The sequence below is a fragment of the Gracilinanus agilis genome, chromosome 1 (genome assembly GCF_016433145.1).
Source record: "Gracilinanus agilis isolate LMUSP501 chromosome 1, AgileGrace, whole genome shotgun sequence".
NCBI lineage: Eukaryota > Metazoa > Chordata > Mammalia > Didelphimorphia > Didelphidae > Gracilinanus > Gracilinanus agilis.
The window spans coordinates 57,188,961-57,207,588 of record NC_058130.1 but is presented as its reverse complement, the minus strand read 5'-3'; the positions used below and the strand labels follow the sequence as shown (position 1 = coordinate 57,207,588).

The window sequence follows — 18,628 nt, the reverse complement described above, 5'->3', positions numbered from 1 at the left end:
CTCATCTTTCTTTCTGACCAAACTTCTTGTCAAGGAATGGCAAGTTTACTTTAGGATGTCCCGAGGTCACATTTTATATACAATTTCACCTAATAATATAACTTGTTATTAAATTTCCTAGGTACCTAGCAATGGACTAGATATGGTGGGAGTTATAAAAGAAATAAAATACAAGGTTTCTTCCCTCAAGGAGTTTTCACTTGAAAAAAGATTTTTTTTTTAGTCAACTAGTCATGTCCACCTTTCTATGACTCCATTTGGGGGTTTTCTTGGCAAAGACACTGGAGTGGTTTTGCCATTTCCTTCTGTAGCTCATTTTACAGATGAGTAACTAAGGCAGAATTAAGTGACTTGTCCAGGATCACTCAGGTAACAGAGTCTGGCTCTATCCATTGAGCCATATAGTTACTCTGAGAAAAAATATTAAATGATTTTATTAAAGAACACTATAAAACTAGGTTGACTAAAGCACTAAAGTACTAAACTAGATGGCATACAACATAGAGAACAAAAGATATGAGAAGAGAAAAAATAGGACAGGGTAAAATAGTGAGGAATCATTTCATACAAGGCAAGGCCTATGGACGGTAAAAGAGGTAGAAAGCCATTCTAAGGAAAGAGAATGGCATGATAAGAAAATTTGCAGTTGATCTGGATAGAGACTTTGGGAGGCAAGAGGAAGAATGGAAGCCTGTGAAAGAAATAAAGGAGTTAACTGGAGAAATTTTTTAAAAAGGGAGATAAGGGGTTTTAGGAGGAAAATAATCAATGTACAGTTGTTACAGAGGTTCAAGATTAGAATGTAAAGATGGCTAAATTTATTTAGATGGCTATTTCTGTAGAATATTAAGGCAGTGAAGGTAACTGGTTAATTAAGGTACTAGAATTTATGAAAGGAAGGAAAGAAATAAGATGGTCACTGAAAGAGGCAGCAGGACCAACCAATTCTTTTTGAGGAAGATGTCACACGGTGGAAGGAAAACTAATTTGAGTCAAAGAACTTGGGCCCAAATCCTATTTCTTTCTTTCATTTTTAATCTCTTAGAATTGATCCAAGACAGTAAGGTGGTAAGGGGCTAGACAACTGGGGTTAAATGACTCGCCTAGGGGTTATATAGCTAGGAAGTGTTTGAGGTCATATTTCAACCCAGGTCCTCTCCACTTCAGGCCTGGCACTCTGTTCACTGTGCTACCTGACTGCCCCTCTATTTGTTTCTTACTACATATGTAATCTTAGGCAAGCCACTTAATCTGCTGAGGTCTTAGCTTCCTCCTCTGTGAAATGAGGAGGTTGAAATAGATGGCCTGGAGATTTCTTCTGGGCTCTAAGTCTACAGTCATGTTCATGCTGTATTCTCCAGTAGAACTTAAGGTACCAGGCAAGGGCTGCTTTTATTTTTCTTTGTATCTCCAGCACCTAATACGTGCCTATACATAGTAGGCACTTGAGAAAGGTTCAACTGAATTGAGCAGAATAAATTCTTTCCCTCAAGTCCTACCTATCTTTCAAGGCCTAGTCCAAGACTCTAAAAGATCTTGAGAAAACTCATCATTTCTGTCAGATATTTGGGCATTTAATTCTATTCTCTCATACTATTCAGTATTTTATTTGTATAAGTTGTTTTCCTAGCTGCAGACAGGCAGTGGCTAAAGCCCAAAAATGAATTTGGAGAGAGCAGATGGGCACACATTTGAAAAACTAGAAGGCACTTTCTATAATCTTCAACTTTCCTTACCATCAAAACTCAATTTTTAAGCTCTGATGCTGTCCTATGGAACCCCAGGGAATGGCCCCAAAGGAAGAGCTGTAGCATGTTGGATAAATCTTCTGAGGATGGATGTTTGGAGGGAAATAAGACAATATGGATAGGCTGAAATTTATGCTGAGAGTACCTGCTCCAGTGAATTAATGGATCCATCAATGTACTGAATTAAATCCAACTAGACTGATTATAAGCAAAAATTATGCCATAAACTTCTTTTCTGTTCCCCACAGCTAGTAAATGTTGGGCATTAAGTAGGTCCTCAAAATTTATGAATAAAGTTCAACAGAAAAAGGGTTCAGGATATGACAATATTAGTATATGCCTAGTAAGGTACAAAAATGGAAGACAGAGTGAAAGAGATCAACCCAAAGGAAGCATGAGGCTAAAGTGTCTAATGGGTCATCAACACATTTAAGCCACCACAGATGATGGTAACCACAGAATTTTAATGAGGAATGGAAATGTGAGTTGATTACTGAAGTCCTCTAGATAGAAATGGGTCCTGTTAGAAAATAGTGGTAAGGATTTAAAGATGAAAATGGGAAATATTATGAATTCCAAATGACAAGACTAGTTAAAAATGGTCTATAAATGGCACTGTGGGACAAGAAGGATGACTCCTTTTGTTCTGTGGAATCAGAAATAAAGTCTTCATGGGAGAGATATGAAGTATATAAAATTACTTAGATGGTCATATGCCATCTAAGGTGCTGCCATGTAAAGGAGTTGAGAAAAGGTTTAAATAAAAGGAAATTTCCCTATAATGTTCCCTAGGGTAGAGTAGAAGTAAAGATGGAATGGGGTTTAAAAAGTAAGTGGAGGTGGCTGGAATAGGTAGAAATGTTTGTGAAGAAAGAGTTTAGATGTTTGAGTTAAAAGATCTGTGTTGGGTCAGCCAGGGTCCTGCAGACTTTTAGACTAGAGGAGAAGTAGGTTATGTACAATATCTGTTTAAGCACTTTAAGAGCCATTCTGTGGAAAAAGTTGCCTGCGTGAAATGACCTTGCATTTACTTTGTATATATTTAGATGGGAACATGTTGTTTCTCCATACCATGTACCTTATTGAGGGCAGTTTCATTTTTGCCTTTTTATCCACAGTAGCTGGCACACAGTAGGCATTTAACCGATTGACTTGTTCCACTTGATAACAGAGGACAAAAGTGAGAGCAAAGAGTAGAAGATGAAAAGCAAATTTAGGCTTGACAGAAGGAAAACTTTCCTAGCACATTGGAACTATTCCAAAGTTGAGTGGATTGTCTTGAGGGGAAGTGTCTTCTCCCTCATTTGAGGTCTTTAAGCAAGGTAGGAACAACCCCTTGTCAAGTATATTGTAGAGGGGATCTTTTTTTCAGGTATGGATTGGACTAGGTGACCTCTGGAGACTTTTATATTATTCTGGGTAGAGAACTGGTTTCAGGAATGAATGTGTTGAGAAGAAAACAAGGAAAACATGAGGCAGGGAAAAGGGATTCACTAAGAAAATAGAATTCTATTTCTTTTTAAATGGGGAATTAAAAGAAGGAGGACAATTAGGGGAGTTTGGAGGAGGGGGTAGCAGGCACACTCAGCAAATAGATAAGGCCACACCTTGGGCCATAGACACCTACACACAGTTGAGGTTTGACCCTAATATTCCCCATGAAGGTCTGCCTGGTTAATCCTTGTTGTCAAATAACCTTCTCCTAAACCTGACAGCTAGAAGCCCCAGGCTCTAATCAGGTTGCTACTCTCCTGGAAACTTTGAAGTGCTTTGGGTAGCCAAAAGCAGCTGAGCTGGATCAGATGACAGAGGGGAAAGAAGGGGAGAATCCTTTCAAACTTCTATTCACAGTGCTCAGAGACAATAACTGAAATTTATATAGCACTTTAAGATTGACAAAGTTCTGTATATACATGAATTCATTTGATCTGAACAACCATCCTGTGAGATAGGTAACAATCAATAATTAGAACTGTGACTCTCAAAAAAGTGAAGTGGTAAAACTAGTGGCAGTGGCAAATCCCCTTAATCAATTAAGAGTTCTAAGATGCCAGGAGTCTCCTCATTGACTTTCAAGCCACAAGCCCTCCCTGAAACCCCTTCTGACTACTTTTAGGCCAATAACATCTTTGGATCCTCATTACTTCAATAAACATTTATTAAAGGCCTACTCCAAATTGTTGGGGATACAAAGACAGCTAAGGCACCCAATCTGCTCTTTTTTTTACCTCCACCCCTTCTGTTATTGAGGAGTTTACAACCTAAACACAAAATGACTATACGAAAGAATGTGATTAATTGAAAAAGAGAGGTCCAAGGAAAGTCTCATGATAAATTTTAAGTATGAAGAAATCATTTCTAGAGCCTGGAGGTGAGGAATAGAAAAGTGTTGGAGGAAGCCCCTGCTTCATATTTATGCCTTTTTGTTTCTCCAAATAGATTGTAAACTCCTCGAAGGCTTAGGAATGGCATGGTTATTCAGAATTATAATGGGTAAAATCCATATTTACAAAGTACTTTGAACACATTCTCTTATTAATCTTCTTAAGACCCTTTGAGGTAGGTGGTATTATCATCCTTCCTTATGAATGAAGAAACTGAGGCCAGTAGTGGTTAAATGATTTGCCACGGTTCATTCTACTGGGAAGTGATAGAGGCAGGATGAGAACTCCGGTCTCCCTGACTTTGTGTCCAATATTCTCTGTGAAGGCTTAATAGATTTGGAACCCGAGGGAACCTTGGATTTTACGTAGACATCATTTTATAATAGAAGAAAATGAGGTCTTTAAAACAGGGAATGTTCAGAGCCAGGTAGTGAGCTCCGGAGCTGAGAACTGAATCTAGGTCTTTTGACTTCAAATGAAGCCTTTTTTTCTTCCTTCTTAAATCACTGTACCACATTGCTACTTAGAATCTTTCATGTCTTACAGTAATTCTTCAAGAAATACCTGAATAGATTGTACTCACAAGATAAGAATTCAGATGTAACTAAGCAAGAGGTAAGGAAAAGTTCAGATGCTTCCTGGCTATACAATCTTTGGCATGTCATTTATCCCAAAAAAGGTGGTATGATACGGGATATAGAAAATTGGCTTTCTAGCGCAGTGCCCGGGTTCCAATCCGTCCTTGGCCACAGTGTAACCTCAGGCAGTGTCTTCCTCTGTAAAATGAAGGGGTTGATCTAGATACTTCTGAGGTTCCTCTCAGCTTCAAAGCTGTGAGGAGGGACCTGCCTAGGTACACCTGGCTTGTGGAGTGTTGGATTTCCCAGCCTGTTTGGAGAAGGGCACAGTGGGAGCAGCTCCCTTGGAGGATTCAGACACTCTCAAATGCAGTGATTGTATATGTAACGTAGCGCTCTAGCAATGCTGTTTATTATCATCATCTGGGCTTTGGCGTCCTCCTGTGTGAGGAGATAACGGCCACTGTTTCCTAGAATCCTCAGGAGGTGGGATAAGGTAACACCAGCGTTTCTTTACGTGTATAAAATGCGTTATTATTGTTGCTATTGTCAGGTTTCATAACTTTTGGTGGACGCTGCTGGCCTGCCCTCTTTCCCATCAGACTGGCTTTTGCCCTTCCTTCTAAACCCGCGCTGGGCAGCGCCCCTGGCATACAGTAGGCACTTAATTGTTTCTTGTCGGATTAGGGGCTCCGCTGACGGCTCTAATTGTGGTTGTAGTCGTTGTCCAGGTCATTATTCTCCTTCAGCTTCCTCCCCCCACCCCCACCCCGCTCGCTTCGGTTCACGATCCGCTGGATCTACGCATGGTCGTGATCCGGGGCGGTTCGCCCTCAGCTCAGTAGGGGACTCGCGGAGGCTGCCGGAGTCGACCCTCCCGACCCCCCACCGGGTCCCCTCTCCACACCACAGCCTCACTCGCTTGCTCGCCAGGCAGCCCGCAGAATGAAATGGCGGTCGCAGCTGCGCCAAAGCCCCTCCCCCCAGGGGGTGGGGCCTAAGCCAGGGAAGAAGGAACGATACCGGAGCGGATGAATGGGCGCCTGGGCCGTGGCAGCGGCGGCGGCGGTGGCGGCGGGCGGCGGTGGCGGCGGCGGCGGCGGGGGCCGCGGTAGGTGGGGGAGGCGCGGGGGAGGCGCCGCAGGTTAGGCCGAGGAGCGCCGAGCCTCCTCTTCGCGGACGCTGGGGCCGCCATTTTAGATGGAGGCAGCAAGCCGCCGCCAGCAGTGAGGGAGCGACTGTGAGCGGGCGCCGGAACGGGAGCGCGAGTGCAGGCGCTGCGGCGGGCAAGGAGAGCCCCTCCTCGGGCTTGGCCGGGCCGGTGGCGGCGAGCGGGCCGGGATCTCGACTCGGCAGCGGCCGGCTGGCGGGCCCCTGCCCGGGGACGATGCGGGGGCCGCCCGGGGCCCCCTCCCCCGGGCCGGGGACGCGCCGCTGCTGATCTGGCCTGGGTGCTCGGTGCCGCCGCCGCCGCAGCAGCTGCCGCCTTGGCCCGGCCTGCGGGGACGCACGGGAGGGACCGCACGCGGCGCGCACCGGCCCCGCAGGTAGGCGGCCCCGCCGGCTTGACCGGGCAGGCGAGCGCGGGGCCTCACGGCCCGGCCCGGCTCCCTGGACTGGGGAGGCCGCGGCCCGGCAGGGGAGCGAGGGCGGAGGAAGACTGGCACGGCTTGCCCAGCCTCTTTTGGGAAAGCGCTGGAAAGAGTTCGAGCCCCTTCTGCTACAGTTGAGGAAACTGAGGCTGGGGGTGGGGGTATTTTAGATCTAGAGTTGGAAAGACCCTTCATTATTGTACAGATGAGGAAACTGGGGCCAGGGTTGGGGGGGATCATGAATCTAGAGCTGGGGGCCCTGGTCTACGCTGCTCCTTTGTACAGATGAGGAAACTGAGGCGCGGTGAGAAAATCATAGATCTAGGACTGGAAGGGGCCCCATCCCTTTTCCCTCATTGTACAGATGAAGAAACTGAGGTCAGGGTTTGGGGGGAATCAGATCTAGAACTAAAAGGACCCACCCACTGTTGTACAGATGGAGAAACTGAGGCCTTTGGAGAGCAATCATAGATCCGGAGCTCGAAGGATATCCCCACTAATGCAGTTGCAGAAACTGAGGCCCTGGGGGGATCTAGAGCTGTAAGAGGTCTCTGTCTCAATCCCTCCCCCTTGTACAGAAGAAGAAACTGAGGCGGCAGGGTGGGAGATCATAGATGGAAGGGGGCCCCAGCCCCTCTTTGTACAATTGAGAAAATTGAGGAGGGGTGATCCTAGAACTAGAGCTGGAAGAGACCCCCGAGGCCCTCTAGTACAAGCATCTCTTTGTGGAGGTGAAGAAAGCGAGGAGGGAAGTGACATCGGCCACTGAGGCAAACGTTGAGAGTTCTGGTGCGGGGCCAGCCTGGCTGTCCCGAGATTTGGTAAACACTGGTGAAGGCTTCTGCGAGCGAATCGAGGGTCAGGACAAATAGAATCTTGGCTTTGCAGTCCGAGGCCGGGAGCTCCGGTCTCTCCTTCATCCCTACTGTCCGTGCCTCTCCCCCCTCGTTTTCTTGTGAAAATTCCGGGATCTCCTTGTGTGCGTATGCCCTCGAAGTGGAATGGGGGTTAGGGGAGCTGAAGGTGCTTTTACCTAGAGTATGAGAAACAAGATTGGGGGAGGGTAGTTTTTGTGGAAATGAACCGGGGCTGACTTTGCTGTAAGTAAATTCACTAAAGTTCTAAATCCCTAGGGTGTGTAAGAAGCTCATTTACAAAATATTAGAGGCAAAGCCTATTCAGTTGCCGGGGGAGATTGGGAGAAAAGGTTTGGGGGGATGTTGGTCCTCCTGTGTCTTCTGACTAACCTCTGCGTTCTTCAGGAAGAGGTTCTCTTTCCATTCCTCATTTAATTTCAGACCTCACTGGGTCAGTTTCCTTTTGTGGAAATAATGTTAGCAGGACATGGTCGGTCTCTTGGGGATATGGCCAGCTGCATGGCGCATATATTAAGCATTGTCCGGTGTCATGTGGAAATTGGTCCATATAGTATTTGCTCCTTTAAAAGGGAATTGATGATTACCTCTTCTATTTGAGAACCAGGTTCTTTTGTCCTCTCAGATGCTGAAATTGGTAAACTTTTGAGATGATTTTTATTAAATCAAATTAAAACAACATTTCTTCTTACTTGGCTGCTAGGTATTTCAAGTTGGGTATCCTGTCCTTATGTAGGAATGATGTTCTCTTGTTTTTTATAGTTACCCTTGAAAGCAAAATGTTGAATTGTAAAATGTAGCCTGGACTAATTTTTAGATTCATGTTATGTGTGTAACTGGTGAGCAGCATCTAAGGATGCAAAGTGATATCTGAGGGATGCAATTAATGCATGTACTATTCACTGAGTGGATACATCAAAGACTGATAAGTGTGGAAATGGTGGAAATGAAATTGCTCTTTACTTTGAAATGCATTCCTTTTCTGGTTATTATGATTTTTCTACCCAGAAGGTTTCATATCCACTAGCAGGTTTGTTAGAATGGCAATAATAGTGTTGATTGTGATGACAATGTTCCTTTATGATAGTTGCAGTAATTTCTAAATCTTGCTTGGTATGTGATGCTTATATAATTTAAGTCTGATATTTAATATCTTATATGCTAATCAGTTGGGGTTTTTTTTGGAAATTGAAACAAATTTGTTACTGTTTTTGTTTAGAATTTATCTAGTTAGATAAACAGGAATTGTCATTAGAAATGTTTGTTTTTCCAGAAACCAAGTATTTTATGTTTTCAGTAGCTCCAAGCAGTCTGTCTTCCTAACATTTAAAATAGATTTCTGTGAAATTCACCCAAAAAAGTTTGTTAGGTATGGTATAATATAACAGAGGGTAAGAAGAGGATTGGTCACTGGGATAATAAAAATGTAGAGTGAGGTGTAGAGAATTACAATATTTGGGTTAAGAATTTAAACCGGAGAGTCATTAGAATTGTCATAAATTGATTGCTTTTGTAGTTTAAAATATAGAGTGTGAAATCCAGAGCATTAAATATTAGAGCTTTAAAAACCAAGATTGCATTCTCTCTCAAGGTTAAATATCATTTGCCTGTTTTCCCCCCACTAGCTTTTTTTTTTAAGCTTCTTTGAATCTGAAAGTTTTCTAGAATAATGTTTTTTGAAGGCAAGATTTTATTAATCTTTTTATCCTCTAACTTCTAATACAGAGCCTACATAGAAGTTTCTTGGTAAATAAATTTTTATTCAGTTCAATTTTACTTTCTATAAAATGGAATCATGAGTTCAATTAAATTAAAAAATATTCATTTAATACTATAAGCTACTTCTACAAATATTCTGGCTTAATTTTTATGTGTGATTTAAAATTATAGCAACTTGGTAATTATACAAAATTTTGGCCTCCTAATATTTTTAGTAATTTGTCATTTAATGGCAGAAAAAGTTGCATGAGAAGGTGCATTTTGTTTTACAGTATGATACGGCACTTTCTGTCTTAGGAGTAGCTTATTAGCTAAACAGCATTAGATACCTTAATGTTGACTTAAAATTCTTATTCTAATGATTGTTATTGAAAGATGGTAGATTAATTTGCCAGTCAGTGGCAGTGTGTGGAAAAGATATAACTGAACTTTAAACTGCTTTGAATAGGCTTAGAGAAGTTCTGCTCACTGGAATGAAAATCTTCAGATTTAAAAATCGGATGTGCTACAATAGATTTGGAATGGGTTTGGGCATATATGCCCAATGGAGGAAGAAAGCAGGAGAAGGACCTTGAACTGCTCACCCACCTAGAACAAGTAGGCTTCAAATATGTTAGTCTTTATATCTATAGTACAGATCCAAGGAGATAACTGAGTTTGGGTTAAATTACTTTACTATGAGCCTCTGTAATATAGTCATTGTATTCTTGTTATGGACTATAATTTCTTAATGATTTAATATTGAAGTGTTTTAGAATCATTTTGGTTCCATATTTTCAGACCGGAATAATTGGGTAATTTTCAGCATTTTCATTTAAGAGATCCTGCTCTCTTTTTCTTTCTCTTAATACAAAACTGCTAGAATCAGATTTTTGTGGATTCAGGTGTCCAGTGGGGTGTGGATTCTTTTGTTATTGGCTTGGACCTATCCCAGCTATCTGAAAGTTGTTGGGGTTTTTGTTGTTGTTGTTTGGCAAATCACTAACAAAAGTATGCTAATTAGCATCACATTCCAATCAATTCACATAGAATATCTTGAGTACACTTGACTGTCTTGTTTTATTTTTAGATCAGACTCTTAGGAAGGTTGCCTCAATGACTCTAGCTGGGTGTGGTGTGTGGTGTAAACTTAGTCTTAAAACTGACTTAAATTTATAGAATTGAGGTCTGAAAGTTTATCTACCTTTTTTGCCCTAAAAAAAATTGTTTTAGGGGAAGTAACTATATGCCTCAGACATATATCTAATTGTTTCTCATAGATCCTGATGGAGCTGTATGTATATGTTATTCTTATGCTTTCTACCTGTCTGACTTGTAGGAAACTGATATAAATGTTTCTTTTTAATTAAGATTTTCATTTTCATAATAGTTGGTTAAAATTCTGCTTTTTCTTCAAAATAAGAGAGTCTGAGTCAAATGTTATTCATTTCCTGATTGGATAATTCAGGTCTATCTAGATGGGGCATATTCCTGGGCATGGATAGGTCAACATGTCCTTTTCTGGGGCAAAGAGAATTTAAAAAGAGACTTTTTTTTTCTGTGATTTGAAGTTAATGTGCACAGGATAGAGATATTCCAGTAAATATCTATTATAATAAATAGCTTTTCTATTCTGTTCTACAACTTTTTCTCCTTTAAGAATGACTTGTGTTCTAAAGTACAATTTGTTGTGCACCAGTTGATTCCAATGCTGGAATGTTGGGCAGAGCTTGTTCTGAAAAATAAGGCCTCACTCCTCTGTATACTTGTACCAGGTGATCTCTAGCGGTCCCTTTCAGCTCTGAATCTTCTCCTCTAAACCATATTCTACTACTTCATAACCATGGCCCATTTTGAATAGGATTTCCCCAGAGAGAGCTGTTTTTTTTCCTTTCTGAAAGGTCATTTCAGGAGCATTAGTTACCTTTGGAGAAGGTGGATATTCGCCTCACTCTCCATTAGATAGCCATTAGATTGTAAGCTCCTTCAGGGCTGGTACTGTCTTTTGCTTTTAATAAATGCTTATTGATTGACCCTAGTTGGTTCATCATTTCTATCTACTTAACTCTTATTAGCAGATTTTGTTCTGTAAGAATGAGCCTTGAACAATAAAGATTTTTTCAACTTGAAAGAATATTAAAGAACGTAAATAAATGCTGTATCTTCTTTTAGGACCTCATTCTATAATTGAGACAGAAGAGATTATTTAAGACAATCTCCTGCACCAAATTAATTTGCTCTGGCAAATTCAGTTCAATTTAAGAAGCATTGATTTAATAGTCTTTTATGAAGCACTGTGCTATACACTGGGAATACAAAGACAAAAATGAAAAATAGGTCCAGGCCTGATGCTTTATCTACTAACTGCCCCCCACCCTTTTTTTTAGTTTATATTTTATTCTAAAAGCAGTAGGGAACAAGGGAACCTCATGAGACCTTTACAGGGGCAGGGAGAGCTATAAGGTGCCCAGCTCTTTTGTTGCCATGTGTATTCTCCACACATTGCCCCTCCCCATCATATCCCTAGAATTTTTTTGTCCACTTTCCCCAGGGACCTCACATGTAAAGGGAGGTTATGTCTCTGATTTGTTTACCCAATGTCTTACTATATCTGCTGAGTAAATGCCATTGCTTTCAGGTAATTGAAGATAGTCAAGTTGTCAAAGAGCTATTAAGTACTTAACATGTCAGAGGACTGTGCTAGGGAGTCACAGACAGGCAGAAATTGGCCTTGTCTTCAAGGAGCTCCCATCTGTTATGGGAAACTACATGCAAATGACTTCACACAAACAAGGTACAAAATACAGGACACACTGTCGGGAAAGCTTCTCACAGAAGGTGGGATTTAACTAAGCCTTGAAGGATACCAGGAAACTAGAAGGCACAGTTGAAAAGGAGGAGAATACTAGTAATTGGGGACTGCCAGGGCCAACACATGGAATAGTTACTGTTCAGTTATCAGTGGAATGCACACTTGTGGGAGAGCCATGCCCAGAAGATAGTACTCACTAGTGGTAGGGAGAGAAGAGTAATAACTGGACCCTTGGGGACTCCAGCCTAGAAATCTTTGCCCACTTGGGGGAATGGGGTTTGGCTGGGGTGGGGGTGGGGTCCCTATATGGTGGCACAGTCAGATTAGTGCTATAGACATTTCTTTTGACAGTTGTGTGGAGACAGATTTGAGAAAGGAGAAACTTGGAGCATAGAAAGCAATTGGGAGGTTGTTTCTTTAGTGAAGGTCTAAACTGGTGGTTGCTGTATAAGGGGAGCTGCCTGAAATGTCATAGAAGTGGAATTGACAATTCTGGACAACTGACTAGATGAGGAAGTGGGGTTTGGAGGAAGAAGAGGTTAAAAACCGGAGGACTCTGAAGTTGGCAAATGGGTGCCTGAAAAATTCTTAAAATCACCAATAATTAGAGAAATGCAAATTAAAGCAACTCTTGAGATTCAACTCCACACCACATTAGATTGACACAAAAGGAAAATGGTAATTCTTAGAGTTGCTTCAGGAAAACAAGTATATTATTACTACAGTACTATAAACTAAATTGATCCATCCATTCTGGAAAGCAACTTGGAACTAAGCCCCCCAAATCCCTGATATTATTCCTAAGCTTACACCACAAAGAGATTAGAGAATGAAGAAAAATACCCATATGTAGAAAAATGTTTATTATAATAGCTCCTTTTGTCATAATAAAGAACTATAAATTAAGAGGATGCCCACCAATTGAGGAATTACTGAGCAAATTATGGCATATGTATATATTAGAATATAATTACCCCATAAGAAATGATGAAAGGAAGAGGTTTCAGAGAAATCTGGGAAGATTGTTTTCCTCTTTTTTTATTCAAATATCTTTTATAAAAATTACATGTAATAACAGTTTTCAACATAAATTTTCCAAAATTATAAGATCCAAATTGTCTCCCTTCCCCCACTATTTCGGAGATGGTAAATTATTTGATCTGAATTATACATGTATTATCATGCAGAGCATACTTCCATATTGGTCATTGTTGTAAGAGAATGCTCATATAAAACCAAAATTCTGGGAAGATTTTTATGAATTGATACAGAATGGAGGGAGCAGAACTAGGAGAACAACATATAAATAACATTATAAGGAAAAACAGCTTTGGAGGGCTTAACTATGATCAACGAATTGACAAGGCATTGTTTCATAGGACTTTTGATGATTTCTCCTGATAGGTGATAGACTCCATATGTACAATGAGATTTACATTTTTTTTTTTTAAAAACCCTTACCTTCCTTCTTGGAATCAGTACTGTGTATTGGTTCCAAGGCAGAAGAGTGGTAAGGGTTAGGCAATGGGGATTAAATGACTTGCCCATCGTCACACAGCCAGGAAGTATCTGAGGCCATATTTGAAGCCAGGACCGCCTGTCTCTGGGCCTGGCTCTGAATCCACTGAAACACCTAGCTGCCCCTGAGATTTACATTTTTGGTCATTGTCTATGTAGAATTTATTTTGAATACCTATGTATATTCAAAAAAGATTTGTTTTTATTTTTTCAGTTTGTTATTGGATTGGGAAGAAAAGAGGGTGCTCAGGCAGCCAAAAAGAAATAAAAGGAAAAGGAAGAAAAGGAGGTTTCTGAGGTATTTATAAATACACGGAAGAGAAGGAAGGCTAGAAAAAAAATCACAGACAAATAGTAAGACAGCTTCAAAAACTACATTAAAAAAAATTTCCAGGGGGCAGCTGGGTAGCTGAGTGGATTGAGAGCTAGGCCTAGAGACAGGAGGTCCTAGGTTCAAATCCAACCTCAGACACTTCCCAGCTGTGTGACCCTGGGCAAGTCACTTGACCCCCATTGCCTACCCTTACCAATCTTCCACCTATAAGTCAATACACAGAAGTTAAGGGTTTAAAATTAAAAAAAAAAAAAATTTCCCCCAGTTAACTGTATCCCTTCTAATTTTAACTGTTGGTTTTGTTTGTGCAAAAACTTTTAGTTTTGTTTTACAGATGAGGAAACTGAGGCTAAAAGAGATTAAGAGTCTTTCCCCAAGGTTACTTAATTGTTTAGTGCTAGTGTCATTCTAGAATCTAGGACTTCTGAATTCCAGTTTAATAGTCTTTTAAGGACCATGGAAGTCTCTTTGTAAAAACAATTCTCAGTTCAAAGTTCACTCTACTAAAGAAAAGACAAAATTCTTTGATAAAAAAAATAAGATAAACTTCAAAAACTGGACCCTCCACATTCTGGTGGTAAACTACCTTTCCATATTTATCTGCCTTTAATTTCTGGTATGTGCTTATGTTCTCTAGACAAACTGGATTTTACTATTTTCTATTCTTATGCCTCGCCTTGGCTTATGCTTTTCTCTTCATTTTTTCCATCACCCTCCCTCATTGTTCAGGGCCCCAACTCAAAAGTAGCTAACTCTTTTGAAGACTTCTTTGATGCTACTCTGGGGATACTATTATGAAACAAGACCAAACATTCACTTTTAGTGAGCTTTCATTTTAATAGAGGGATGAATAACAAAAAGTAGACAATTCAAAGTATTTAGAGGAGAAATTCAGCCAAAGTTCTTTAAGAAATTTTTTATTTTGCAACTGACAAAAGGGGAAAAGCTTCATAAAGGAAGGCTTTGAAGGAAGAGAAGGATTTTAACAGGTGGAGATCAAAAGGACACCTTGTACAAAGCATGGAGGACAGTTTGGGTTGCACGCATGCAGGTTAGAGTGTATGGGGTAAAACTGGATGATAGCTAAAGTCTAGATTGTTGGGCAGGTAGAATATTAAGGAGTGCTGTGAAATAAACATCAGTGCAAGAGGGTGTAGGCTGAGGAGTTGATGTTCTGTGCTATGGGTGGCCGGGAGTCACCAGAGACAAGTGAACAAAAGGGATATGATCAGACCATGCATACAAAGATTTTGTCAACTATGTGAAGGGTACATTCTAGGGGCATAGATACCATTTATGGGGCTTTTACAATAATGCTCAGATGAGAGGTAATGAGGACCTGAATTGAACTAGGGCAGTGACAGTATTAAATGGAACAGATGGATATAGGACAGATTATGGAGATAGAATTATGGCACTTGGCAAATGATTAGATATGGAGGCCAAGGGAAAAGAAAGAAAGATAACACTGGAGTCTGAAGATTGGGTGACTGGGAGGACAGTGGTGCTATTAACACAGGTAAAGAGTTTGGGAGAGGGGCTGATTTAGAGGGGAAAGGGTAGGGGGTCATTTTTGGACAAGGCATCTTAGGATTCTGAACTAGAAGAGACCCTTAAAGGAATATGTAATCCAATTCCTTTATTTTACAACTAAAGGTCTTTCACAACATGAGGAATAGGGAATTAGCATTGCATGACAACATAGGAACAACCTAGATCACTTTGCCCCCTGGGAAGCAGGGTAAGGGAGAGAATTTGGATTGCAAAAGGTCAAAAAACAATTGTTAAAAATTGTTTCTCCATGTCACTGGAAAAAAAAAAAAAAGAAAGAAATGAGTTGGTAAATAAAAGAGAAAGAAACTGAAGGCCAAGTCACATTGAATTTGGGGATAGGAGTTACAGTAACATGATTTTTTCTCTCTTTTTGTATTTTGTCACGTGATAAACAAACAAACAAACCTACATTTTGTATTAGAAACCCAAATAAGGACGGGTTCCAAGGCAGAAGAGCTGTAAGGGCTAGGCAATTGGGTTTAAATGACTTACCAGGATCACACAGCTAGGAAGTGTCTGAGGTCATATTTGAACCCAAGACTTCTGTACCTCATTTTTTTTTTTTAGAAAAAATTTTTCCATGGTTACATGATTCATGTTCTTGCTCTCTGTCTAGTCCCTACCCCTCCCCCGCAGCTGACACACATTTCCACTGTTTTTTTTTTTCACATGTCATCAATCAGAGACCTATTTCCATATTATTGATAATTGTTCTAGGGTGGTCATTAAGAGTTTACATCCCAAATCATGTCCACATCAACCCATGTGTTCAAGCAGTTGTTTTTCTTTTGTGTTTCCACTCCTGTAGTTCTTCCTCTGAATGTGGGTAGAGTTCTTTTCCATAAATCCCTCAGAATTGTCATGGATCATTGCATTGCTGCTAGTGCAGAAGTCCATTACATTCTATTTTACCACAGTGTATTGGTCTCTGTGTACAATGTTCTCCTGGTTCTGCTCCTTTCACTCTTCATCAATTCTTGGAGGTCATTCCAATTCACATGGAATTCCTCCAGTTTATTATCTCTTTGATCACAATAGTATTCCATCACCAGCATATACCACAATTTGTTCAGCCATTCCCCAATGGAAGGGCATACCCATGTTTTCCAGTTTTTTGCCACCACAAAGAGCACAGCTATAAAAATTTTTGTACATAAGACTTCTGTACTTCAGGCCTGGCGCTCTATCCACTATGCTAACCAGCAATCGAGTCACATGATTTCTTAACCATGACAGAGTGGTCAGGTAATTTTTGGCTCAAATGTATAGAGTAAATCAGCTAAATTAAAAGTGGGGAGTCTTGCCTCCTTATATAAATTCAGGCATTTGTAGATTTAAAAAAATTATTTAAATTGTTAAAAATCACTGATTCTACCCTTCATATATTTTCTTTCCACCTTTGATACTATTCTTTTTTAAATTTTTGTTTGTTTTTTAGAATATTTTTCCATGTTTACATGATTCATTTTCTTTTCCTCCCCACTCCCAGAGCCGACAAGCAATTCCACTGGGTTGTACAAATGTTGTCACTTGATACCTATTTCCATATTATTCATTTTTGCTGTAGAGAGATTTTTTAAAAGTCTAGACCCCAAATGACATACCCATATATACATGTGATAAGTGATATCATGTTTTGCTTTTACACTATTTGATACTATTCTTAAAGGGTTTATAGGTACAGTTCACAAAAGATAAATTAATTTGCATGCATCTTTTCCCCCCTACCTGTAACTACTAGTGCCTTCCTTTCTGATATTAGCTTCCATCTCTTCTTTATATCTTGTACATACCTAGTTATCTACATGTTATTTCCATTAATACTATGAACTCCTTGAGGGAGGGGAATATTTTTGCTTTTCTGTGCTTAGCACCGTGCCTGACTCATTGGAAACCCTTAATATATGCATGTATTTCACTTGACCAGTGTTCCTCATTCTCAGTAGATCTTATAGCATGGTAGTATTTCATTACATTTATATATTACAACTTGATTAGCCATTCCTCAAGCAACGTGTATCTGGATATCCCATTTCTCTACTACAATAAAAAGTACAGCTATACATATTTTGTTGTGTATAGGGCTTTTCTTTTTATTATTGACCTTGGGGTATACTCACTAGTGAGATGTCTGGGTCAGAGGCTGTTACTTTTCAGAATGGTTGTACCAATTCTCAGCTTACTAACAGTTCATCAGTATACTCTCTTTTCATAACCTCTCCAACACTAATTCCTTCTTTTATCATTTTTGTTCATTTGCTAGGTATAAAATGAAATCTCAGTTGTTTTGATTTGCATTTCTTTTATTAGTGATTTGGCATGTTCTTAATGACAAAAAATTTAATGACATAAAATAAAGGTGAGGAGGGAGAATTTTCTTTTCCTTCTTTAACCTCCCCTCCCTTCTTCCAATTTTCAGGTGGTTTACCTATCCAGATGGCCATTCATACCTTCCCAGCCTGATCCTCTGATAAATTTGTTTGTTTTTTATGTCTCTAAAAGCCCATATGAAGGGGCTGGCAGATGTGTGTGTGTGTGTGGGGGGGGCGCGCATGCATTCGTGCCTGCGCACACACATATATTTTAACTGAATTAGCTTTTAACAGTTTTTTTAACTTCAAGGTAGTCTTTAATTATGTGTTTGCATTCCTAAATCAAGCATTTCTCTATATCTTAACAATGCCTGTCAATTTACAAAATCCCCAGTTACCCAAGCCATTGAGAAAGTGTGCTCTAAACTAGCTGATCATTTTCTAATAGTTTAATCAACATTTACTTTGTAAGTAGTGTTATAATCATTCATCTGGGATAAGATGGATGCCACCTTGACTGACAGGGATGGCAGTTGCGGGATTTGGAATGTTCCCAGGTGTTGTGAGCCAGGGGCAAACATCGGTTAGCCCCACCCTATTTATACCCCCTTACAGCTACAGTGGAGGAGGTCTCTGAACCCAGAGCCTCAGAGCCAGAGGTCTCAGATCTCTGAGCTGAGACTTGGGCAAACATCTGTGATTCAAACTGGGCAGAGGGAGGTTGAAGAGTGGTTGAAGAAGAAGAGGGTAGGCCAAAGCCTGAACCTATTTCCTTGCTTGACTGTGAGAGCTAGTGAACCATCAATATCTATCTACATCAATAGCCTTCCCTATTCTCTGGCTTGGCTGTGGCCAGGTCCAGTCAGAGATAGAGAGAGGATGAAGAAGACCTCAAGCCTCTACCAGCCTAGGGGTCTCCAGTCCTGATTATCAATTAGTTAATAGTCAAATAGAGCAATAGGGTTTCCAATCCCCAAACCTGTACCTTGTTATCCTTTCCCTATCAATAGATAAACAGTATTTAATAATAAATACCTTCCTGAGTGGTCATTCTATCACAGCCCTTGGGAAGGGAGTTCAGTTATGAAGTCAGATCCTAATCATTATCCAAAGCTAATCAATAGCCCATTACCAATCAATCCAACCCCAGGTTGGGCCTAGAGAGCTTAACCATCCACCTAACCTCTCAAGGGGTCCTTGGGCAGTTGTTAGGAGTCACTGAC

The 18,628-nt window shown here is 40.5% G+C and overlaps 1 protein-coding gene across 1 annotated transcript in view; it reads left to right on the top strand.

Annotated features, from left to right (window-relative positions):
- The first annotated feature begins 6,198 nt into the window (after nt 1–6,198).
- The window catches only part of RAF1 (Raf-1 proto-oncogene, serine/threonine kinase), a 76,473-nt gene continuing 64,043 nt past the window's right edge, over nt 6,199–18,628 (top strand). Inside the window, exon 1 of the mRNA XM_044666777.1 lies at nt 6,199–6,257. The gene's annotated coding sequence lies outside the window, so the exon portion shown is untranslated. The remainder of the gene's footprint in view (nt 6,258–18,628) is intronic.